At 39.8% G+C, this 25982-nt stretch overlaps 1 long non-coding RNA gene across 1 annotated transcript in view; it reads right to left on the reverse strand.

Moving 5' to 3' along the window:
• The window catches only part of LOC103279210 (uncharacterized), a 39803-nt gene extending 26125 nt beyond the window's left edge, over positions 1-13678 (reverse strand). Inside the window, exons 1-2 of the long non-coding RNA XR_506638.3 lie at positions 13254-13678; positions 12315-12382 (exon numbers count right to left, since the gene is read on the reverse strand). This is a non-coding gene — a long non-coding RNA (uncharacterized LOC103279210). The remainder of the gene's footprint in view (positions 1-12314; positions 12383-13253) is intronic.
• Positions 13679-25982: the final 12304 nt, after the last annotated feature.

The raw sequence follows: 25982 nt of genomic DNA on the forward strand, positions 1-25982 counted from the left end.
TCTGCACAAATGATCCTTTAACTTTGCCAAGGAGACTGCCTCATGGTTACTTTAAACTGGGGGGGGGGGGGAGAACAACATGTGCCCCATGGCTACAAAATGTCTCCAAATTTCATTTGGGGGTACAGAGGGGATTTTCATCACACTTTGTTCCCATTTTAGTCAATTTAATCCCACGAGAGAACAGGAAATTATTTCCCAGTCAATTCCAGTTGTTAAAAAAAAACCCTGCTTCTTTTAGACCAAATATTGTTCAGACAGCTCTCTGGCCTCTAACAGTTTCCCAACCCTTCTTTTTAAAAATGGCATAACCTCCAAATATCCCAATTGATCCTCAGTCATCTTTTCAGATGCTTTAAAACATTCTTTTAAAATGTATTCCATTACTTTCTCCATTTGACTTCCTCCAATTTCAGTAGTTACAAACTGTTGAAACTAAAAAAAAATTGCACCCAATTAACCAAGCAGAGGTAGCAGAGATCAGAGGGCAGAATTATGCTTTTCTCAGGAGGCTCAGGAAAAAGCAAAACGATACAGCCTTTTCAGCTTCTTCTTTAATAATAACTTTGGACACCTTGACCTTAGTTGCTTGGCCACACATGCCATAATTTTCATTGTGAGATGCTGGGGAGGTATGCCAGGACATCCTTCTCTGAGCATAGCAACACAGGACACCTATTCAAATTTAAAATTTGGTAATGTACCCTCATGGGGACACAAGACAATTCTTTCATTGAAATACCTTTACTCAAAGCAAGAAGGCTTGGTTTAATTGAACGTTTCAGTATTCTAGTTTGGAAGTGTCTTAGGCTGAAAACCTTACAACTAATGAAAAACTTTTAAAACTAATATTTTGGTAGGAATTCAAGGAGAGACAGTATAGTCATAGAAACCCACAGAATACCCTTGTAAATGTCATACTCTTTCAGCCACAGAGAAAGACAAAGGAAACCCTCCTCTGAATCAATTTTGTTAAGACACCAGCACAATGGAGTCATTTCCTGTATTTTCTATCTATCTGTCTGGTCAACTCTAGGGCCGGAATCCTATTGGTTAGTCTCAACTAAAGTAAAGCCACTGAATCATTTTTGTAAATGCCATGGATTTAATGGGTCTACTTTAATTGGAATCTATCAATAGAAGTTAGATTTCTGGATAGTATTTCTGTTTCAGGAAAAAAAAATGCAATTTTAACTGTACATAAAAACAGTTGATGGAACAGTCATAATGAGAGTGGGAAAAGTATGGCCCTCCCAATGTTGGACCACACTTCCCATTATCCTAAGTAAGCAACACAACCAGTGTTGAAAGGGGAGCTGTAATCCAACAGAAGTCACTGAGCTTGGTCAAGAGAACAGGTAGCAACTAGCTATTAATAATCAAAAGGCAGGATATAGGTTTTGAATGCATCAAGAAATAATAGTAAGTCAGAAAACATGAAGCTCGTTGTCTATTTTATTGTTTATACTTTTACTTTAATCCATCAGATGTGTTTTCTTGTTTCCAGCTGAAGAAGAAATATGGTTTGGAGAGCAAACGGAGACAGCACATAGGAATGATGCTTTTTCTGCATCACCACCAGCCCTTTTTATAGATTCAAGTCACACCAGTTCCTTTTCAAGTTCCATGCGCTGTCATTCATTCAGCACCTTACTCTGGCTTTGAATGCTTCTGGACTAGCCCCTGAGATTGCACACTTCATTTGACATGTTCGACTTTCATTCCGTCACAATAACATACAGCCCTGAGGACCCCATTCTCTTTATACCCAATTAAAACATCCTAACATCATGGTATTTAAGTCAAGCTTTTCTATGTTTCTCTTCAAAGCACAGCACTGTATTAACAGGAGAAACCAATCATTTAAATGCAGGCTTTTTATAAAAGGCAGTATGTAAAAATCACAAGCGGTGTTTGAATGCAGAAAAGGGCTATTTGGGTCATCTATGAATGCTCCAACAGCATTAATGGAACAAGCATATTTGACACCAAGGATGGATAATTTCTTGAAATCTGTCTTCCTTCATAACACTGCTTCAAGCAATAATCATTGAAATAATAATAATAATGGTCAGAAAAGAAATGCAGGCAGTTAAAATTTAAAGAAAGACAGCTTCTGTAAGGCTTGACAAAGTTGTAAGGCCCAGCAACCATCTGGAACAGAGAAAAATTGCCAGAACACCAATATTTGATTTAGCCATGGCCACTCAATGCACCAGAAACAGGACAAGGAGGGAAGGCTGTATCAGACCATAAAACCCCTTCAGAAACTATCTTCTAGGACCCATTATCAACACAATATCATAAAGGAGCCTAATGCTGTATTCTGCAAAAAGGCACAAATACTCCTCCCTCACCAAATTCACAAATTGTGTAGGATTTTACAGGACTGGTGAGGAAATGCATAGAAATCCTGAAAGAGCATTTTTCTACACATGGAAATGTGTATTTGGCAAAAGAGCTCAGAATGCTAACTTCCCTAGTATCCACTCTCATTAAATTCACCAATCATTCAGGATTCTATGGGAATTATTTTAAAAGTCCACAAAACAGTATAGATTTGGCATGGATGAAGTTACCATTTTGGCTCTTTTACTTAGTTCTGGATGGTTTTCAAGCTCTAAGCTTATGAAAGGCATCATTTTAACTTGTTTCTATTTTTATTTTTAAGTGCAAGAAATGCCTAAATCAGGGGTCCCCAAACTTTTTAAATGGGGGGCCAGTTAACAGACCCTCAGACTGTTGGAGGACAGGACTATAGTGTTTTTTTTAAAAAAAACCAAAAAACTATGAACAAATGCCTATGCACATGACACATATTTTATTTTGAAGTAAAAAAAGGAACAAATACAGCCTCAATGTTAATAATAATAATAATAATAATAATAATAATAATAATAATAATAATAATAATAATAATTCCAGCATGTCTATCTTGTTTGCTGTGTCATACAATAAAATAATAATAATAGGGTTGGAAGAAACCCCTTGGGCCATTTAGTCCAACCCCCTTCTGCCTTTGTGCACCAAAAGTACAAGCAAAACAACCCTGACAGATGGCCACCCAGCCTCAATGTTAATAATAATAATAAAAATAATAATAAAATAATGGAGGGGGTTGGAAGAGACCATTGGGCCATTCAGTCCAACCCTCTTCTGCTTTTGTGCACTAAAAGCACAGCAAAGCACCCCAGACAGATGGCCACCCAGACTCAATGTTAATAATACAGTAGAGTCTCACTTATCCAACACTCGCTTATCCAACGTTCTGGATTATCCAACGCATTTTTGTAGTCAATGTTTTCAATACATCATGATATTTTGGTACTAATTTCATAAATACAGTCATTACAACATAACATTACTGCGTATTGAACTACTTTTTCTGTCAAATTTGTTGTATAACATGATGTTTTGGTGCTTAATTTGTAAAATCATAACCTATTTTTATGTTTAATAGGCTTTTTCTTAATCTCTCCTTATTATCCAACATATTCGCTTATCCAACGTTCTGCCGGCCCGTTTATGTTGGATAAGTGAGACTCTACTGTAATAATAAAATAATGGAGAGGGTTGGAAGAGACCCTTGGGCCATTTAGTCCAACCTTCTTCTGCCTTTGTGCACCAAAAGCACAGCAAAGCACACCTGACAGATGGCCACCCAGCCATCTGTTATGCTACTCCAATCTGTTTCTTTTCTTGGATTCCCTTTACTTTTTGAGAGTAAAAAGGTGAGCTTATCCATATTCTTAATATCCTGATTTTTTTCCAACCAGTCTTCTTCCTTTGGAATTTCATTTTTTTCCATAACCTCGCATAGCAAATCCTTGCTGCTGTTGTTAGTAAGAATAGAAGTTTATCTTTATTCTTTTCTATTTTTTGATCATGTATACCTAATAGCCATAATTCTGGTTTCATTGGTAATTTTGTCTCTAGTATCTTTTCTAGATCTTATTCAATTTTCCTCCAAGAAATTTTAGCTTTCATACATCCCCACCACATATGGTAATAGGTTCCTTCTTTTTCTTTGCACTTCCAGCACTTGTTTTTGACATTTTTATAGCATTTTCCTAATTTTTGTGGCATCATATGCCATCTGTAGGCCATTTAAATCCAATTTTCCTTTAAATCTATGGCGTAGCTGTAAAGGTCAAGGTAAAGGTTTCCCCTGACATTAAGTCCAGTCATGTCTGACTCTGGGGATTGGTGCTCATCTCCATTTCTAAGCCAAAGAGCTGGCGTTGTCTGTAGACACCTCCAAGGTCATGTGGCCGGCATGACTGCATGGAGCGCCGTTACCTTCCCGCCGGAGCTATTGATCTACTCACATTGGCATGTTTTCAAACTGCTAGGTTGGCAGAAGGTGGAGCTAACAGCGGGCGCTCACTCCGCTCCCGGGATTTGAACTTGCGACGTTTCAGTCTGCAAGTTCAGCAGCTCAGTGTAGCTGTATTTTAACTTATTATTCCATATTTCTTCCCATTCTTCCTTTCTAATATTTCTGCCCATATTTTCTTTGCATCTAACCATGTATGTTTTTCCTCATCATTTCCTGTTTCCCATTCTATTAATTTTTTGTAGATTTTTGTTATTATTTTCCTATTTGTATGCATAATTTTTTCCCAGAATGTATTTTGCTCTTCAAATCCTATTTGTTTGTCTTTTTTAAAGTGTTTCTTTATCTGCCATAGTTGGTACCAGGAGATATTTTTGTTCAGTTCCTTCATTTCCTGCTGAGTCTTCATTTTCCAGTCCCCATTTTGTTTTACTATTAGATCTTTATATTTTGGCCAATTATTCCAACCCAAGAGTCTCCTCTGCGAGGCTTCTAAGGGGGATAACCAAAGGGGTGTTTTTTCATATAATTTCTTTTTATATTTTTCCCAGGTTTTAAAGGTTGTCAATCGTATAAAATGATTGCCAAAATTTTTCTCTATTTTGGTTTTTTCATACCACAAGTATGAATGCCAGCCCAATTTTAAATCTATTCCTTCAAAATTTAGAATTTTGCTGTTCTCCAATTTTGTCCAATCTCTTATCCACATTAATGCTGATGCTTCGAAATAAAACTTTAGATCTGGGGTGGCCAGCCTCCTTTCTTTCTTTCATCAATCATATATATCAATTTTATTCTGGGTTTCTTTTTTTGCCAAATAAATTTCATTATATCTTTATTCCAATCCTTTAATATTTTCTGGTTCCTAATTATCGGGAGATTCTGAAATAGAAATATCATTTTTGGCAAGATGCTCATCTTTACACATGCAATTCTACCTAATAGTGATAATTTTAATTTTTTCCAGTTTTCCAAGTCCTTCTTCACCTCCTTCCATTTTGTTAAATAATTGTTTTCCAGTAATTGAGAATTTTTATGGGTCATCATAATTCCTAAGTATTTTATTTTTGATGTGATCTGGATGTTCCATTTATTTCTTAATGTCTCTTGTTCTTTCTTTGTTATATTTTTCACGATTGCTTTCATTTTATCCATATTTATTTTGAAGCCTGTTACTTCACTGAATTTCCTTATTGTCTCTAACCATTTTTCTAATTTTGTATTTGGTTCTTTGATTATACAGATTATGTCATCCGCGAATGCTCTGACTTTATACTCATGGCCTTGTATTTTTGCTCCTATTAAATCTTCTTCTTCCCTTATCCTGTTTAGTAAAATTTCTAGTGTCAAAATAAATATTAATGGCAATAGGGGACATCCCTGCCTAGTTCCTTTTTCTATGTTTATGTCTTTTGTTTCTTGTCCGTCAATTAATATTTTTGCATTTTGGGAGTCATATATTGCATTGATTATATTTTGAAAGGAATAACCCATGTCCATTTCTTTTATTAATAATTTATAGAATGTCCAATTTACATTATCAAATGCTTTTTCGGCATCCAGGGCTAGTAATAAGACTTTTTTTGATTTCTTATTTCATAATATTTTTTGAGATCCACTATAGTTCTTACATTTTCTCTTTGATGTCTATTAGGCAGAAAACCTGTTTGCTCTTCTTATATCCATTTTTTTAAAAAAATTGAATCTTTCTGCTATTATATTACTAAAAATTTTATAATCTAAATTTAATAATGAGATTGGCCTATAATTATGTTTTGAACCTTTATAGTGTTTGCTTATCTCTTTGACATTGTCTAGTATAGACATCTGTGTTTATTTATTACTACAACTCTGGAGATCAGGCTATAGAACTCTGTGACAGACGTTCTTAGCATCACCAAAAGTTGAAAATAATTGGAAGACAAACAACAACAGGGAATTTTTCCTTCAGGGCACAGGATGCATGGGAGATAGAGGAGAGGCAAGCGAAGCTTAGCCTACCCAGAGATTCAAAAAGGAGTTCCAGGACTAAGTGATAGTGTGGACAGCTTTCTCTTGCTCACATGTCTAGAAACACTTCCTCACAGTGTCTCCTCTGCCTCAGATTCTGCCTCCCTTCTTTGAGGCAAGGCAGGGGCACTTCAGCCCTCTTTTCAGAAAGGACAGAAAAAATGACAAGGAAGCGCCCTTCCAGACGGGCCCTATATCCCAGGATTTGATCCCAGGTTTTCTGTTTATCCCAGATTATCTGGCAGTGTGGACTCATATAAAGCAGAAAACCTGGGATCAGATCCTGGGATATAGGGCTTGTCTGGAAGGGCCTGGAGAAGAGAAATAGTGCCAGTTGTGAGAGATCAGAGTGCTGTGGAGGCAAAAGACATGGAAACAAGGACAGGGAGACAAGCAACTTTCAAAATGGAATGCGTGTGCTATCAGCCTTGGATATGACCTTCTCCTCCCTATTCCATTTTACTATTCTTTGGAAATGACAAACAAATAAAACTATAATTCATGTTTGAAGATGAATAAAAGGAGAAAGGGAGGAGGAACTAAAGGGAATCTAACAGTGCCTTTAAGACTATTTTATCTTTTGCAGTGGGCTTTCGTGAATATCAGTCCACTTCTAAGTCACTGTATCTGAGGAAATGCATGCAAAATGTGAATCAGTGCTACTTAATCTCATTATTCCTCTACTCTTTTTATTTTTAGGCTGCACCTCTGAGAATTGGTTTAATTTTCAAAAGGAATCTGCACCAATCAATGTTCCACCTCTTGTTCTCTTAATCTCTTCTCTTTTTTTCCTTTCTTTTTTTAGCATGATTTGTGGAAACTCCCAACAATAATCACTGCAGAAATAATGATTTAAGAGAAAGTATAGGAAGGCTATAACTTGATTTGAGACAGATAGTGACTATTCCCTTCCCAATTAGGGTTTCTTATAGTTAATCCCTTCTTTCCTTTTCCATGACCTCTCTGCATTTACCAGAGGTATTGTTCTCTTATTGCTACCACCCGGTACAGAGTACTCTCCCAGCTCCATTAGTATGGCACTGCTGATGACATTGTCCACAAGCACTTGGCTTGTCTTTCTTTGAGACATGCAAAGGAAGATTACTTCTTTTATACATTATCTGGCTTTCAGCATAGCTTGTGCCTCAGGCTAGATATGAAAGCGTTTTGTTTTCTTGGAAATTAAAATGTAATTAGAGTTTGGCTTAAAAACAATTTCATGTCTACATGTATCCTGCTAAAGACAACTCAATTGCTGTGAAAAACATGATTACAGAAATAAATAAATAAATAGGGAAACAGTAAACCAAGGATAATCAAAACAGCAACAATTTGCATGTGTGTGTCTGGAATTATGGGCACAGATGGTTTAAAGTAGTTGAAACCCTGGAGCTGTTTCCAAATAGGCCCTTCTTTCATTTTTGTATGTGTGTAAGCTATTCTAGTAGTGTACTTGAACAAGAATAGATTGCAACACAAACATCTTCCTGTGTGAATTTATTTTCATCCTTTCAGGTCCTACAGGATTAGCAGCCTGATCCTCTGCAGCTTTATTCAATTACTTCCAGTAACACAAAATATTGATTACAGAAATATTGGGAATGGCTGAACCACCAGCACATACTGAAAGCCCCCATCAATCTGACAGGTTAGGGATTGGACCATTGTCAGAAATTCAAGTGGTTGAAAAGTGGAATCCAGGTATTTTTAGCTTGCAAATACAAGTCTAAGCACTAGATGGCACTGAGTCAACTGAGAAAGGGAAGGACTCAGTATGTCTAAAAAAAAAAAAAAAAAAAGCAACATCAAAAGAGCAAACCAGGGGTTGAAAGTAAGGAATATGGGTATAATTCTAATCTGTCAAAACAGTGGAACATCCAATAATGAATTATCACAAAGCAGGGTATGCCTGTATGAGCCCATGAAGGGAAAATACAATTTCTTCCAAAGTCACTTTCATAAAGATTCCTATCTTTTAAAGGCTTTATTTCTTCAAAGGAAGATGCAATGGATAACATTTAATTTCCAAAAGCATTGTTTCTATATTAGCTGGATAAAATAATGTCTGGCCTTCTCCTTTTGTTGTATTCATTTTATGTATGAGCAGATTTTAACACATACGCCATCACATGTCATCTGAGTCTCATTGAAGAACAGGAAAGAAGAAAGGTACCAAGAGAAGCAGGAGAGCAGGGTTGGGGAAATGTTAGAATTCCCCCTTTCCTCTGATGATGAAACTGAGAATAACACAAGACAGCTCTCCAGGGACTGCCTAATCAAGCTGCATTGCAATCACAAAGCATTTTTCATTCCTAGAAGAAAGCCGATCTCACCATGGTTACAACATGCCTTGCTGCCATCCAGATCAGAGCATTGCAATGTACTCTGTATTGGCCTATCTTTGAAAATTATCTGGAATTTGCAATTGATTCAAAATGCAGCAGGTATTATCCTGAGGGAAGCACTTTTAATCCAGTCATGTCTCACTCTCAATACCAGATCTCAATTTATTTCCAGCCCAATTCAAAGTTCTGATTTTGAATCATAAAACTATTAGTTGGGGTAGGGGTATTAGTTGGGGTAGACTACTTCCTGCTGTATGAAACTACCAACAATATTGGGCATTGAAGTGAGCTCATTTTAAGGAAATTTGCTACCACTATTTGATGTACAAAGCTGTGATTACATGCAAGGTGTTGTAGCCCAGCCTGAGATTGGGCCCATTCAGCCAATGATTGTCCCTGCACCAGCTTTGCCAGAGGACTCTGTGTTTGGGCCTGAGATGCAGCCAGAGTCTGTCCCAGTGGATTCTGGGACCAGAGACAGAATGGTTGCAAGCAGGCATTTTGAACCATATTCCTCCCAGCAGTCAAGGACAGATCTCCAGGTGGACATTCTAGATGGACATTCTAGTTTAGAGGAGGATAATGAGTTTAACAGGAGAGCAGCTATAACTTATTGGAGGAGGGAACAAGAATGTTTGTGAAGAAGCAAACGGTTGCTTTTGAAGCACTCTAATGAGTTGTTTTCTCACGAGATAAAGCGCTTGGGTTTTCCTTAAAATGCCTTGTTTTCTCTGCCACAGCCAGAGGTGGCAACTTTGCTTATTCAAGAAAGGAGGATCTTTGCTCTGTGTTCCTGTATCTTGCTTCAAGTTTCAGCCTTGCCTGCGAATCCAATTGAATATTCCAGTGATTTTGCTGTTTGGATTTTATTCCAGTCAAGACTTTTGCCTTGTGTTTCATCATTGACTTTATACGTTGGACTACCTTGGAATTAATCCTGCACTCTAGTCTTGTTTTCCTGTGGTTATCCTTGATTCATGCCTTGAAATTAATCCAGTTTTGGACTATGCTCTTCGAGTGGTTTATGTAGACACTTGCTTCATGAACTTCAAGTACCTTGCTCTTGTGGATTTTAACCTAATTTACTGATTCTGAACTATATTTTGCTTTTGCTTGCCTATAATCATTAATAAACAACTTGCTTGCTTTATTCTGGGGCTCCAGGGTGGTTTTGAGGTGCCTACGTAACCTAGAGGTGCAACACAAGGAAGCATTGGTATTGGCTGGTCATTTCCATGTCATTAAAGCAATTAATTTGCTTTCGGTTTAAGTGTGAACTTTAAAGGACCTGCTGAATCCAATCTCCAAAAATTTTAAGTTAGGTTAAATATGTAAAACCCTTCTGAGCTTTGTTCTAAAACATTAGGACACATTCTGCTAATGAAGGATACAGAAAATAACATTTGAGTGAGATTCATAGAACTCGAATGACATACAGTCACCCCTCCATATCTTCAGATTTAATTTTAAAATATTTTAAAAATCCATGTTAGTAGATTTTGCCATTTCAAATAAGGGATGACATTTCACTACACTAATGGGATTTGAGCAACAATTGATTTTGGTATCCATGGAGCATCCTGGAACCAAACCCCATGGACTCCAAGGCCCCACTGTACAGTTTGGGATTTGTTTTTGCTCCTTATTGGTGAGTTTGTATTATTGTCATACCATTTTGTTCCTCAATTTGTGCCACTGATTTTTTAAACATTGTCCACTTGACTCAATCTGGTTCTGTATAGTTAAATGATCTGCTGAGCTCAATCTGGTATCAAACTCTATTCATGAACCGTAAAGGGTCAAAATTTCCCCTTCAGTGACACCAGCTCCCAGCCACCACCCACTAACATGATACTACCAATCACTACTCAGAGGGGGGCATTTTAATAGCAGAATCCTAGCTGCAAAATTCTTCAGCCAGGAATATTCAACTGATGCCATTTCCATCTGTCTATAAATGGCAGATTAAAATGTGCCATTTAAACTATGATCATTAAAACAGCTGAGCATTCGGGGAGGCATTGACATGCTATCATAGCAAAATTTGAGAGCAAGCTTTTATCACTGTGGAATGAAAACATTTTGCTTGCTGAAAAGGAAGCCAAATTGCTCTTCCTGAGTAGGGAATTCCATATCACATTAAAGAAAGTTATTTCCTCTGTGCCTGCACTGTGAGCCCATGTGTGTCTACAGGAGATGGTACAGAGCCTTCCTCAAAGGTCTGCATGTAATATGAAGTCAGTTTGATTCCCGGATCTTATTCTTTCAGAGAGACAATACTGCTATGGGTGTGTGGTAAGAGTTTAGATTGTTATTGAGTTTTTAAATATCAGCCAAAGTCCTATAATAAGAGACATACATGTATCACATACCCACATCTCTTCAGTTACATCTCCCAATGCTACCTTACCCACCAAAAAAACAATGCTGCCATTTTCATATTGAAGAAAAATAGGAACAGGTCCAGCTATTTTTCTGCAGCTGGAAACACCATGATAGACATCTCAAAGGACTCCATCTCAAGGGACTCCACTTTTTTCCTGTTCTCTGACAACATAGAACTACCCATGTTTGGAAAGACCACACAATGTTTTTGTCAATGCATGGCCAGAACAGAATTCCAGCCTCTACAAACAATTATGAATGTGAGTTTTGGTAGCATAAGCCTTATTTATGTAATTCTAATTCATCCAAGGCAGTACTGTATTTGGCTCTTGTATTTCAAATCAGACTCTGGGCCATGTGCAGTCCCCAAGTCTGCTCTGGCCTTCTCAGAACTTTCCAAATGTGCCAAAAACATTTTGAATGAAAATGAATTTACTCATCCTCCAGGTGAAAAAAAGAAATAGGAGATCCAGTTTTCATTATCCCTCCTAGTCTTCATTTCTGGGGCTGCTGGAGTAGTGAGTTTAAGAGACAAAATATTGGACACTAGCCTACTTCAAGTTGTCTATACCTGTTTTAAGTAAGGGATAAAAAGTGGTACTCATTCAATCTATAAACATTTTCTAAAATAATAAAAGAAACATGCATTCTGTTATCACCATCATTTCTACATCTCAGTTTCAATATGGTCCAATAGATCATGAATCTAGACACTAAAAAAAGTAGTATGCAGAAATAGGGGTGAGTCATTGAATTCATGAAACTCCGTCTATCACTTCATTTGCTATATGGTATATGTTCTTAATCTTTCCTAGAGACAAAACTGTATTGAGGCCTGGAATGAATGAATAAACACACACAAACATACATTTACAGATTCATACATACACACATGGTTGGGCAGTTCAGTGTGGTGCTTCCTTATGAAGGGCTCTATCTCCTCAATGAGAGAAAAAGGAAGAAGTGAATGCCCTCTTGTCAGGGCAAGTGAGGGAGTGAGCAGATCGAAAGGCTGAAGGAGCACTTGTGTGGAAGAAGAAAAAACTGGTGATAAAAACAGGAGGATGAAAGAGCTTTAATGTTTGGGGATATAAGAGGTTTCTAATGCTGATAAAGCTTGGTACATTTCCTAGTCCCTAAATGAAACAAATGCAATTGGACTCAACTGATTTGTAGAGGCTTAATGTGAGGTTTCATCATGGATGGTGCAAGGCAATTACTTCATTTTATTTCATTACCTTGCTTTTCTTCCAAAGAAGCAGAGCAGCACACTTATCCCACTCTCCATGTTATCCTCACATCATTCCTGCAAGACAGAAAATGAAGGTAGCCATGGTGATCAAATCAAATATTCGGAAAGAAAATGCTAAGCCCCTTAATAGCATAATGTTTTTTGATAGGCCAAAGCATCAGTCACAAAATATTGCACACAGAATAGGTTTTCTTCACAATTCTTCAACAGGGCAGATTATAAATAAAAGAAAGCAGGGTGATGATCTTGGTAGGAAAGTTGCTGATATTCAGCTAGGACCACCCAAGACAGTTTGCTACCTGAGGCAAGAGGCTCTATTTCATGTAAAAATTGAAATGGCACTTAAAGTTTACCCCAACACTTCCAAAAGTATAGCATAGCATACTACCTAGTTTAAAAAGGAAGGATTTGTTGTCACAACTACAGAAAACACATCTTCTCTGGTAATGTTCAGTTCTAATTCTTAACACTTTCTTTTTCTCACCATAGTCCAATATAGAAAAGTTTATTTCAAAGGAATGGGCAATGCAGCTGTCCCATCTTTTCTTAGGTCCACTGGGCAATATGATTTTAGTGGCTTGTCCATCCACTTCCTATTCAACAGAAAGAAACTTTCAGAAATTTGATGTCACCACGAAGGTTTTTACCTAACAAATTTATAATTTGCTTTCCTTGCCATCTTCTCGCTTGTAATCATTTGATCAGAAGAAGAAGAGAAGACAAGTCCTTGACTCGCAGGTCATCTAACACTACAAAGCAAAATAAATGGCCAAAGAATGTATAAAGCCAAGATGGTTTATATGGAAGTCAATTTCCTTCTTCATTTGTGATGTCTCTTTTTTCTATTATCTCCACAGTCCTGACCAAATTACATTTTTTACCATTAGGCTATGGCTGGGCTAAGATGAAACTTGATTATACTTACAGTGGAAGTGTTCCAGTGACAAATTGCAAAGGTTACACAGGTTGGACTCTGTAAGAGTGAAAGGCAGGCTTTGTCTAATGACCTTAGCAAAGGCACAGGTGGTGCCTGAAAGCAGTTTCCATGCAGGTGCCTCTTCTTATGTTGTCTGCAGGAAACTGTTAAATGGCCAGGAGAACACCCCAGCCTCCCATGGTTAAGTCCAAAGCAGTCTTAAAGTTAAGAAAAGCAAAATAAAGCAAAACTGGCAAATGATTTGTTTTGTCCTTGCAAATCCAGGATTTAGGTAATTATGGCTTTTAAGGCCACAGAGCTCTCCTATGTCTATTGCAGGCTAAATAAAATTGCTAAAATTGCCTTGAGCAACTATGAACAGAATGTAGTATTTTAAAATAATTAATTTAAGTTGCTTGCAACTACTTCTTGATTTTTTTTTTAAAAAAGACCCCTCCCTTCTTCCCTCCCACTCCTTCATTTTTTCCAGCTCTTAGGAGGAAGCTAAACCCAATGATAGCAGTCTTATATTGTCAAATGCATGTTTTCACCAAACAACTAGGGTAGGGGGTTTCCAAATGGAAAAGCAGTGGGTTAGAGAAGGGTATGAATTCCTCCTTTGCCTGCCATTTTCTCCTATAGCTCCCCTCCTCCTCCTATGCAGCCATGCAAAAAAAGAGAAAGAAGCAATGAAATCGAGGAATTTGGAGCAGCTGTGGATAGTGAGATCCGTGCCGCAGATAGCCAGAACCTGGGACCAAGATCCAAGTTTGTTAAGCAGCGAGTGGCCTCAGTGCCCAGCCAACTGTGGATCTGTGCACTTGGTGAGCGTAGGAAGTCCAATCCGATGAAAGAATGCTCACCAAGGTGGAGAGAAGTCACCAAAATTTTTATTTAAAGTCAGCTGAAGTGATGACAGCCTGTGGTAGCCCACTAAAGATAACTGAGTAATACAATAGAGTAGAATATGCACTTTCATACATTTCAGGCTTGAAATTCCCACCACCCCCAGCTGGACCTGGATTCACTGTGATTGGCTGAGCCAGTGTGACCTCATCGGGGGCTCCAAAGAGAGGCAGGAGTTCAGCGTTCCTCAGCCAATGACAGGGTGCTGGCCACCTTAGATGTAGATTTCCCTTCATCCAATGGCTGGAAAGGGGCTGGCAGGTTTTAGAACAATGGATTAAATCAGGGGTCCCCAAACTAAGGCCCGGGGGCCGGATGCGGCCCTCCAAGGTCATTCACTTGGCCTCCGCCCTCAGTTTTAGACATAGGCTCACCCAAAGTCTGAAATGACTTGAAAGCACACAACAACAACTACAATCTTCATTAACTTGACTATCTCTGTGGCCAGAAGCAGGCTCACACTTCCCATTGAAATCCTGATATGTTTATGTTGGTTAAAACTGTTTTTATTTTTAAATATTGTATTGTTCTTTCATTGTTGTTGTGTTGGTTGTTGTGGAGAAGTCATAGTTATTGTGTTTAATTTTGACTGTTGGAGTATGTATTTGTGTTAGTTGACACAGTAGCTGAAACAGAAGCCATCTTGTTTCAATCCACAGTAGTGCTGTTATCAAGGAGACGAAGCTGGCTAGCTCATCAGAGGGAGAAGTGGGCGGAGCCAAGAAAGGAAAAAAGGGGAGTTTTTAAAAAGAGAAGCCAGAGTGTGAGAGTGCGTGTGTGCGTGGCTGGAGGCTTTTCAGTCAAGAAGGGCTGAGGAGACAGGCCTGGCCAAGAATCTTTAGTCAAGGCAGACTAAAGGGAGCCTAGTCAAGATCTCTAGTTAAAAAAGATCGGTAGTGGATCAAATTGAGAGCTTTTATTGTAGTTGGGACATTGTTCACTAAGGAGCTCAGCTGAGGTTAGAGTTCGCTACAATTTATATCATCAGTAGGAGAGTGAGGGTGGATTTACACCAGAGACTACTGCTGTGGTGGTTATAAGAGTTAATAAACCACTTGTTTATCTAAAGTTCCATAAGTAAGTCAATCAACCTGCAACCATAAGCTTTGTATGCAATAAACTTGTTGTTCTTTGTTAACAACTGACTCATTTCATCTTATCTGCGTCTGTGGAGCCAAATTTCATCGGTGTTAATTCAAAAGCCTCACGTTGGTGGCAGTTGCCTTAATAAATAATCTAATTAGGGAAGAATAATAATCACAGTTACTTCAGAAAGGGAACCACAACACAGAAATCCCTAACTACAGAGACAGAGGTTGGGATCTTGAAATAAAGATCACCCCCTGTAATCCTTCCCCTCATATAAAGGTGATATATATATAATCTAGAGGGATTAAAAGACTCAAAAATCCCCTCAGTAGTGGAAACAGCATTTACAATTTGCTATCGCAACCATCGTCCTATTACAGTTGTTTGTTTGGGTTTTTTTGCACTACTAATAAAACATGAGCAGTGTGCTTAGGAATTAGTTCGTTTTTTTTCAAATGATAATTTGGCCCCTCAACCGTCTGAGGACCATTAACTGGCCCTCCACTTTAAAAGTTTGAGGACCCCCAGATTAGATGATAACTGGTGATAGGATTAAGTATCCCTGATGTGTGGGCACAATGACCCTGATGGATCTCCTGAAACCTTTGTTGTCCCTTATGTATTCAATTTCTGATTCAGCCCAGTGTCCTGAACACCAAACTCTCATGAAGGTTTCAACAGAATATTTTGTCCATATAAATGTTCAATGGCTGGGAATAATAAAAGGGGGAAAGTAGCCTTGGGTCTTATAGGTTCCATTGAGGTAGCTGATTAAATCCAATCTAATGCAAATGAAGCCTGGAAAGATTTGGCTATTCTTCCCAGGACAGGAAAAATGTGGGCAAGGCTGAGCTGGCAACTTCAATAATTTATATAAAGTGATACAAAAGCTTAACAGATTATACAGATACACACATGAGGTGCTATGGTTGCAGAGGTATCCTCTGCTGGAAGCCTGGTCCCCATAGGTTGGGTGGGTATACACATAGATCGGGGTCCACGAGAGCCTCAAGGGACTCCTATCTCCCTTGTGCCTCCCATGGGGGGGGGGGGGAGAGAAAACAAGCAGAAAGTTAGGAATAATGGGCGAGGAGAGACATGTACACAAGAGTCCCATGGGTCCTATACATATACAGGGGATTGGTGGGTCTGTGGGGACTCTGGGGTCCCCTAGCCCAAACCTGGCTTCAAAAATTACAATTGAGACCATGATCTTGGCATTAGATATGGGATTATGGGTTATGTAGTTACTCAGGGAAAGAGAGGGCTGGAGGCCCAATAAGGGGCTACCAGGAGACCCAGAGCTCCCAGGGGGCTGAGAGTGAGGCAAGGGGTGCTGAGAGGTCTGGGGACCCCTGGCACCCAAGATCGTGGATACGGGGGGAGGAACGATGGGCTCTCATATCTGTGGTTTAAAGGGATGCAGCCCCTGGCTTCCAGGGAGGACAGGATTTGTTTATATATGTTTAAAATATATTTTATGAGACTGGGTTGATTGCAAGGAAAGAGGCACAGTCCCTGCAGTGTGTCCTGATTTGTCCCTCAAGAACAGCCTTAATACAACATTGTAAGTAAATGAAAAATGCTTTACTTCAGCAGAACTTTAAAGAACAGCACATGCAACTGTATAGTACAAAAGAAAGCAAAGAAGTCTTACTGCAGATACAGTACTCAAGTCTCTGATAAAGTCCCAAAGAAAGCAGCAGTCTCACTTCAGATGAAGAAACAATGTGCATTGATCAATAAATTCTTGGAAGCAGTTCCCCAAACGCAGACTCGAAGCAGGCACAAATGGGAGTGAAGGCTTAAGTATCAAAGTTGTTTGTTACCAGTAAAAGCTGACTACTCCTGCTTCTGATTTATAACCCTGAGTTCCCCCACGCAGCAGCTGCTAGGGCGGTTCCCTATTACTTTAATGTTTCTAGCAGCTATTCTAGCTGAACGGCATCTCTGCTGTTTCCTTTCACCTTCCCTGAAACATGGGTACTTGTAAAGCCTCCTCCTCTGATTCCAATTCCCCCTCTAATTCCTGAACACTTTCCTTCTCCCCTTCCTCTTCTGAAGAGGGTCTGTGCTTGTGTTTTCCGGTCTCGTCAGCTGGTGCGAGAACCCAGAAGAAGTTTGAGTTCTGTGGCGGGAAAGGGACAAAGACATGGAAAAAGTTTGGTCTTTTTACTGTATCCATAGAATTTCTAACCTATTCACCGCATTTTATATTGTTGATAGCAATTCATCTGTAAAGGTCCATGAGATGTTGTCAAATGGATAGAATGGAGGTTGAGGGCTTGGTAGTGGGGTTCTCCATGGGGCTTCTGGCTGCTGCTGGGTCTGCTGTGGTATAGGGCAGCTGCCCTTGGCTGTTGAAGTCCAGTGGGACTTGCAGAACTCCTTGCTGCAGGTCCTGGTTGTGGTGGTGTACCAAATAAAGAGGAGAGGGAGGGTCCAATTTGGGTTCGATAACACAACTACTGGTGAAGAAACTATTATACCAGTGTAGAGCCTCAAAAGGATTCTGGCTTAGGAATGTCTCTACCAATAACTATATCTCAACTTAGAAATGACCCTGTTTTTCGAAAAGCTTTACATAATGGCTCCCTTCAGAAGTCATGGGTCTGTCCAGACACTTGTAGTTCTCTTAATTACTGCTTGTACCAGAATTCACAGCAAAATGGTTAAGTCTCATCTATCTTGGCATTTCTTATAAGATTAGGATTGTAGGCTCACTTGAAATATAAAACTATATTAGTTTTACTTTCTCCCATATTCATATTCATTCTTTAATAAAACCTCAAGCTTGATTTATCCACTATAAAAAGAATTTGCAAATTGCCATAAATCCACTTGGGGGAGGCAGCCAGGCCAATAGGCCTAGAAGTACACCTCTTCTCCAGTTGGAGAATATAATGCTATACCTACTTGCCATATCTCTGATAAAGATAAGGAACCTTTCAAAAAGAAGTTAGAACCTCTTCCAAACAATTATTGTTGAATATGGAGAGAACCAACCCAAAATCCAAACAGTTATGCATATTGGAAAGCCAGTCCTTTAAAGCCTCTGTCTGTGTGGATGAATATATAGTGGGCCCTAGTTATCTACTAGGGTTTAGTTTTAGGACTTCCTGTGGGTACCAAAATCCATGGATGCTGAAGTCTCTTTATATATGATACAGTAGTAAAATGAATTCCTTATCAAGGTTTGCTTATCTAGATTTTTAATCAAAATATTTTAAGTGGTGGTTGGTAGATTCCATAGATGCAAGTCCATGGATATGGAGGGCTAATTGCATCAGTTTTGCCTTTCATCACTTCATTTTTTAAAAAATAAAACAAGCCTTGCAGTCAAATTTATAACAGAGGATGAAGTTTTGGAAGTGTATCTTTTTAGTTTGTTTGTTTTTTTTAAAAAAAACATCCACATGAAGTTGCCTATTAAGCTACTTGGATGCGATCTTGAGAAACAACAGAAAAAGAATTAAAAATGATCTTAACAGATTAGAGAGATGGGCCGAAACTAACAAAATGAAGTTCAACAGGGACAAATGCAAGATACTCCACTTAGGCAGAAAAAATGAAATGCAAAGATACAGAATGGGGGACACCTGCCTCAATAGCAGTACGTGTGAAAAAGATATTGGAGTCCTCATGGAGCCTACAATGTGATGCGGCAGCAAAAAAAGCCAATGGGATTTTAGCTTGCATGAATAGGAGTATATTGTCTAGATCCAGGGAAACCATGCTACCCCACTATTCTGCCTTGGTCAGACCACACCTGGAATACTGTGTCCAATTCTGGGCACCGCAGTTGAAGGGAGATGTTGACAAGCTGGAATGTGTCCAAAGGAGGGCAACTAAAATGATTAAGGGTCTGGAGAACAAGCCCTATGAGGAGCGGCTTAAAGAGTTGGCCACGTTTAGCCTGCAGAAGAGAAGGATGAAAGCGGTCATGATAGCCATGTATAAATGAGGGGAAGTCATAGGGAGAAGGGAGCAGGCTTGTTTTCTGTTGCCCTGGAGACTAGGATGCAGAACATTGACTTTAAACTACAGGAAAGGAGATTCCATCTGAACATTAGGAAGAACTTCCACACTATGAGAGCTGTTTGGCAGTGGAACTCTCTGCCACGGAGTGTGGTGGAGGCTCCTTCTTTGGAGGCTTTTAAGCAGAGGCTGGATGGCCATCTTTCGGGGGTGTCTTGAATGTGATTTCTTGCTTCTAGGCAAGGGGTTGGACTGGATGGCCCACGAGGTCTCTTCCAATTCTATGATTCTATAAAACAAGTGAGATTTATTATTTTTGTTATTACCATTGGTATTTATTAGGCATGGGGGAATTTATCGGAATCGTCGTTAATCGTAATAAAATTGTATCTATTTTGGGTTCTGAATGGGGTTCCAAGGTGGTTTGGCGCTTCGAATTTAACCTTCCAATTCGAAGCATTGGTGCCCATGCCTTGGAAAACCTTCAAATAACTTTCGGGTATATGAAAAAGTGTTTTATTTCAACCAATCTCCTGGCTAGCATTGGGGTTTAAGAGCCCTATAGAAACCAAGCCTGGAACGTTTTCTCTCCTTGCTATCCAGGAGAGAAAACCCCCTTCCCCTCCTGGTTGGTTTCTATGGGGCTCTTAAGCCCGGTCCTATCCAGGAGAGAAATCCCCCTTCCCTTCCTGGTTGGTTTCTATCAGGCTCTTAAGCCCGCTGCTATCCAGGAGAGAAATCCCCCTTCCCTTCCTGGTTGGTTTCTATCAGGCTCTTAAGCATGGTGCTATCCAGGAGAGAAATCCCCCTTCCCTTCCTGATTGGTTTCTATGGGGCTCTTAAGCATGGTTTAGTGTAGTGGTTTGAGAGTTGGACTACGATTTTGGCTTGATACTCCACTCAGCCATGGAAACCCACTGGGTGATCTTGAGCAAGTCACACACTCTCAGCCCCAGAAAACCCAATGAAATAGGAAATAACACTTTCAAACCAGAAACAGATTTCCTTATTCAGAGGCTGATGGCCATCTGCCAGGAATGATTTGATGGTGTGCTATGATTTCTGTTCCTTGTTGATAAATGTCATTTCCTAATCGGTTCTGTCATAAAAACATGGCAAAACTTTATTACACTGCCAAACCTTTGTCTTTGCACAAGGGACATTGTCCTATAAAAACATACATACATAACTTTATTATGGTCCATGGACCCACAGCTGTTAAGTGAATAACATACAAGAGTTTACAAAACAGTCAAACCAGGGAAATTGCTTAACAAACACACAAACTACACAAAGTCAGGTAATACCCTGATCGGAGACTAGGCTCTTTCTCAGCCTTGCTGCCACTGCAAGGAACTTTGCCACCATGAGGGTCACCTCATGGTGCTTATCCTCCATCAGATATCTGACCTTCCCTTGTGGGGCATGGTCAGACAATCGAGTCACGATTGGGTGAATGAATTGGCCTCATTGGGCTGAATAATAGCGGAACTGCAACAGGATGTGTTCTAATGATTCTATTTCATTTCCACCACACGGGCATAATCTTTTGGAGTAGGGGATACCAGATAGTCTGCCATTTAGCAGCTCTGATGGAAGTTCATTTAGTCTCGCATTTGTGAAGAGTCTTCAGTAATTACACACTGTGAGACTCTCAAGATAATTACAGGAATTAAATGGCTCAGTGTATGGTAAATTCAAGGCCCTAGGGGGACATGGTGAATTTGAGCAAGCTCTGAGCTCTCCCAGGGCAATATCCCTCATCCATTGCTTCAGTAATTTCTGTGCTGTTTTGAAACCAAGGTGCATCAAAAGGGATGCTGAAAGACCAATTAAGGTCACTTTCCAATTGGCCCTCCTTGCCCAGAGGGGTTGAGTGGTTTCAAATGGGATGAAAATGTGATAGGCCCATTCCTGATTTAAATACAGTTATTTTCAGCCAGAGATTCATTTTCAGAATCCAGGCCCTTGTGCTTAGTGGACTTTTGCCTGTTTCAAGTAACAAGACCGTGTTAGGAACGCAGTGCGGCACATTTAGCAGGTCTCTTATAAACCTTGCTTGGACTCTGTCTAAGTTTACGCCCATTTTTCCCCACCAAATGGCTGCGTCGAAGAGAAGTTTCGAAGCAATTTTGGCATTGAAAATTTTTAGTGCCGAGGGGACGTGTTGTCCTCCTTTGGTGTAGTAAAATCTTAGTATGGCAGCTGGGCTAGCCTTAGCTTTTTGAGTCACAGTTTCTCTATGTTCTTTCCATGATAATGTGTGGTGGAAAGTCATTCCCAGGTACTGGAAGCTTTTTACCTGCTCTAAAGGGAATTTTCCGGTAGACCATTTGTATTTTGTGCATTTGCGTTCAAAAACAAGGACTTTTGATTTGCTAAAATTGATAATTAGCTCATTTGTTTTACAATAGTCTGTAAATATCTTGAGTTGATGTAGGAGCCCTGATCTGGATCTGGACAAGATGGCTGTGTCAACTGCATAAAGCAGAATGGGGACTCTCCTCATGCCTAAACTGGGAAGGTGTCCTTGAGGATCCATTATGATTTCTTCTAGGTCATTTAAGAATATGTTAAACAGGGTTGGGGCTAAGATACAACCCTGCCTGACCCCTCTGATCATTTGAATTGGCTTAGAAATTTGGCCCTGAGGACCACATCTAACCTGTAAATGACTGTCCCTGTATAGTTCTTTGATGAATATTCTTCTGTCGGTTAGACACTTATCTAGCTTAGACAATAATCTGGGTCTGGAGACAGAATCAAATGCTATGAAAAATTTAGCTTTCAGTATTTTATGGTATTTCTCCACTAGATGTAGGAGAATTAAGCTCTGATCCATGGTGGATGAGTTTTTCCTGAAGGCTGCCTGTGCATCTGAGAGAGTTTTATTTGCCTTCAATTCCTTTGTCAATTTCTTGCAAAGGAATCATGCGTACAGTTTCCCTGGGATGGAAAGCAGGCTGATCGGTCTATAGTTACCAGGCTCTTTTGGTGAGCCTTTCTTGTATATTGGAACTGTAATTGCCTGTTTCCAACTGTCTGGGATTTTTCCTGAGTTATTTATTTGGGTAAAAAGAGAGGCCAGTAGTGGGGCCCACCACTGAATATTTGATTTTATAAATTCTGCTGGAATAAAATCATTTCCTGGGGCTTTGCTATTTTTGAGTTCAGTCATCTCCTCTGGTGTAACTGCACACCACTTTGCGGCACCTGAGAGTGGGAGCTCTGAGGTGTTGGAGTGATGCAGGGTGGTTGGGTTATTCCCAGAGAAGATGCCCCTGAAATAGTTTTCCCAAACCATTGATGGTATCTGCTGACTGGTTACAGGGGGGCGAGGGTTAAGCGCACCTGAAAATGAGGTGCCAGAAAAGTCTGGAATCTTTTGTGTGTGTGTGTGTGATGCTTCGATCAAGGTAGACCATGCTTTTAATCTACATTGCTTTTTTATGAAGCAATTGGGCCTTGCATTCTTTTCTTTTTCTTTTTCTTTTTTCTTTCTTTTTTTTTTTGCTGATTGTAGTTTATTGGAAGTGGCCCGTGCCCAACTTGTCTGAAGGCTATGTAGGCATTTTTTAGAATTTCTTTTTTCTTTTGACATTCTTCATTGAACCAATTCGATGAGACATGCCTAAAATGATTTCTCTCTCTAATTGGCTGACTGATCGGATAAGATAAGTCCTCCTTAAAAAGGGCTATCATGGCTTCATATGACTCAATTGTTGGTTCGGTGGCATTTCCTATCATTATTTTTTGTCTCAGCAGCTCTATGTTAGCTGAGTTGATTTTAGTTTGCGGTCATTCATCTAGTTTGGCTGACCATCTATATCTTATCCTAGATGATCTCTTATCCAGCTCAGCAGGTAAGAACTTGTGTGTATTTCAAGGAGAGACAGTTGTAAGGTTAGCGGCAGGTGGTCGCTTTCGATTTTGGGTAAGGTCCTAAGAGACCTAGCCCAGTTTTCAGCGTCTCTAGTTGTCAGACAGTAATGCACCGTACTGGCTCACCCTTTGTTGTTAAAAGTAAATTCCCCTCTAGGGTCCTCCTTACATGTGCCATTTAGCACTAGAAGATCCAATCTGTAAACAATTTGTAACATATAATATCCTGCATAATTTGATGTCTTTCCTATCTGGGAAGTTTCTGCCCTCTTTAAGATCCCTTAAAAGTGGGTACTTGGCTTCTGTCTCAGAGTCATTGGCTCCTATCCTGGCGTTTAGGTCACCAAATATTAGTATTGGCACCGTAGGGTGACTCATCATTTGGGATAAAATGTAATCCTCTAATCTTAGTCAGGACTCTTCTATTTGACTAGCAAGATTCCGTGTGCTATCTGAACCAGATTGTCTAGGGGTCTTGTCTCAGCTCGTAGTATGTTAGAGACAAAAATAGCCAGACCACCCCTTGGTCGCCCCGCCTTATGGACCTTCAGAGCTTCCACAGTAAAGCTAGCAAATCCATCTAGGGTTATGGGAGTTAAGGCCCAGGACTCTTGGCATAATATTATATTAAAAGAGCTAACAAATTGAAAAAAGGAGTTGTCCCCAAGCTTGTTTGCCCACCCAGCTATGTTCCAGATGATCTTTAGATGGGAGGTCTCCTGGAACCCCGTGTGTCTGTGTAGCTTTCATGCTATTTCCACATTTGACCCCTTGCACTCTACTTCAGTACCTAGGGATGGTTCGCCTGGACATATGATAAAGGCATTATCAGTGTAAACACAAGTGTTAGTAGTTTGGGTTTTCATAATATTGATCTTTGGGGACAATGGGAAGTGTTTGGTGATAGTCTCGTCTTTCTTCTCAGGATATAGAAATCTCATCTCTAGCCAGTTTATGCTATCTGGAACTGCCCTCTGCTGCTTAATTGTTTCCTTAAGTTCTTCCTCATTTGAGTACTGGCATTTTGTATTAATTTTCTTCAAAAGGCAACTTAGTGCCTCCAGCCTTCTATGATTTGGCTTTGCTCCTTCCCTGACAGATCTATGAAGGATGCAGTCAGAGACTGTTCCTCAGAACTAAACAGATAACCCTGACCATGAGTATCATCCCCTCCATTTAGGGGTTGGACTGCTTGGGCCTTATGGGAGTACAACCTCTGTTCATTTCCTTCCTTCATATCTGATTTCTGTTCCTCTGCTGACATTGTGTCATTGGGGACCTTTTGGGTAAGAACCTGTTTAAAAAATCTTGTAATTACCATTCCTTGTTTTAGAAAAAGGTCTCTGGTTCTTACAACAAATTTGGCTATATTAGGGTCAACAAGGGAAACTATAACATCAACATGCATTTGATCATTATCTAAATACTCAACCATATCTATGTCAGAAGGAAACAGCCCCCCTGGTAAGACCTTTTCCAAAAGTCCTAGCACATGGGTTTTGCAATCTTCCAAACCGACCAGCTTTCCTGGTTTGGGGACTTTGATAAACACCAGCTTTTTTGGGTCAAGGACCAAATTCCAGTTTTCAATAAGATGTCCTTTGCCATTGATCATTTGTTTACAGTTTTGCTGCTTTGTCATTGGTAATATGGATCAGTCAACTGTCTCTGTCTCTGTCTTTACCAGGGACATATTGTCCTTCTCTCCCCTCCTTTTGATTTCCTGGTTAATCCAGTGGGTTTGTGTTGCCACATTGATCTTTTGGTACCCTGGATTTGTTGGTCTGGAGCAATCTACTTTGCCTTGTCTAATGGCGCTGTGTCTTAGTTTCGATGTACTTTTTTTTACTTTTTCTCCTACCCGTTGCAGTGGGTTTTGAGGGTGGGATTAGTGCTAGTAATTTCTTTAGGCCTTGTTTGTAGTTCCTAGGTTGTCTTGGCTGGGTACTTGTGGTTTTTTGTTTTGCCTCCTTTTTAGTATTTATACTTTTTTACCTTTATTTGTTTATTTTATTTACAGTATTTATATTCCGCCCTTCTCACCCTGAAGGGGACTCAGGGCGGATTACAATGAACACATATATGGCAAACATTCAATGCCAACAGACAAACAACATTCAGTTTTAGACAGACAGAGGCATATTAACATCCTTCCAGCTTCACGATTTTGGCCACAGGGGGAGCTGTTGCTTCACCATCCATTGGTGGCTGTTCTTCCTCATTCTTTTCCTCGTGAGCAGTTTTATGGTGTTGTAGATTAAATTAGCCTCCCGCATAAAGCGTACCTAAATTTTCCCTACTTGACAGATGCAACTGTCTTTCGGGGCTGCTAGGTCAACAGCAAGCTGGGGCTATTTTTTTTTAATGGTCGGAGGCTTAACCCGGCCCGGGCTTCGAACTCATGACCTCTCGGTCAGTAGTGATTTATAGCAGCTGATTACTAGCCAGCTGTGCCACAGCCCGGCCCCCACCTTGCCCTTGTGGTTGTCTATGTCTGTAGAGCACTTGGTTTTATCCACTTTTGTCCGTATTGTTTTTAAGTCCCTGGGGCGAGGAGTAGCTGTACCCTGTCCGGTGGTGGCTTGAGGTGTTCGGAGCCATCGACACCTTAAGATCATCACTGTTACTCCAGCCTTCTAGCACCTCTACTTTAATTATGTTTGCCAAAGTGCTCAGGAGCCCTGTGCTTTCCTGTAGATATTTCTTAATTGTCTGCAGGTCATTTGAGAGAGCAGAAAGTTTTACTTCTAAAAAGGAGCAGCTCTCAGTCGATTTTCCTCACTGGTGTGAGACTAGGTGGAGCTGCTGCTGTATTGGTTCCTCAGGTGTGTAAGGAATAAGGTAGGCCTCTTTCAATAAAGGGGTTGTAAATACTCCTGGGAA

This window comes from Anolis carolinensis, chromosome 2 (assembly GCF_035594765.1).
Source record: "Anolis carolinensis isolate JA03-04 chromosome 2, rAnoCar3.1.pri, whole genome shotgun sequence".
Lineage (NCBI taxonomy): Eukaryota > Metazoa > Chordata > Lepidosauria > Squamata > Dactyloidae > Anolis > Anolis carolinensis.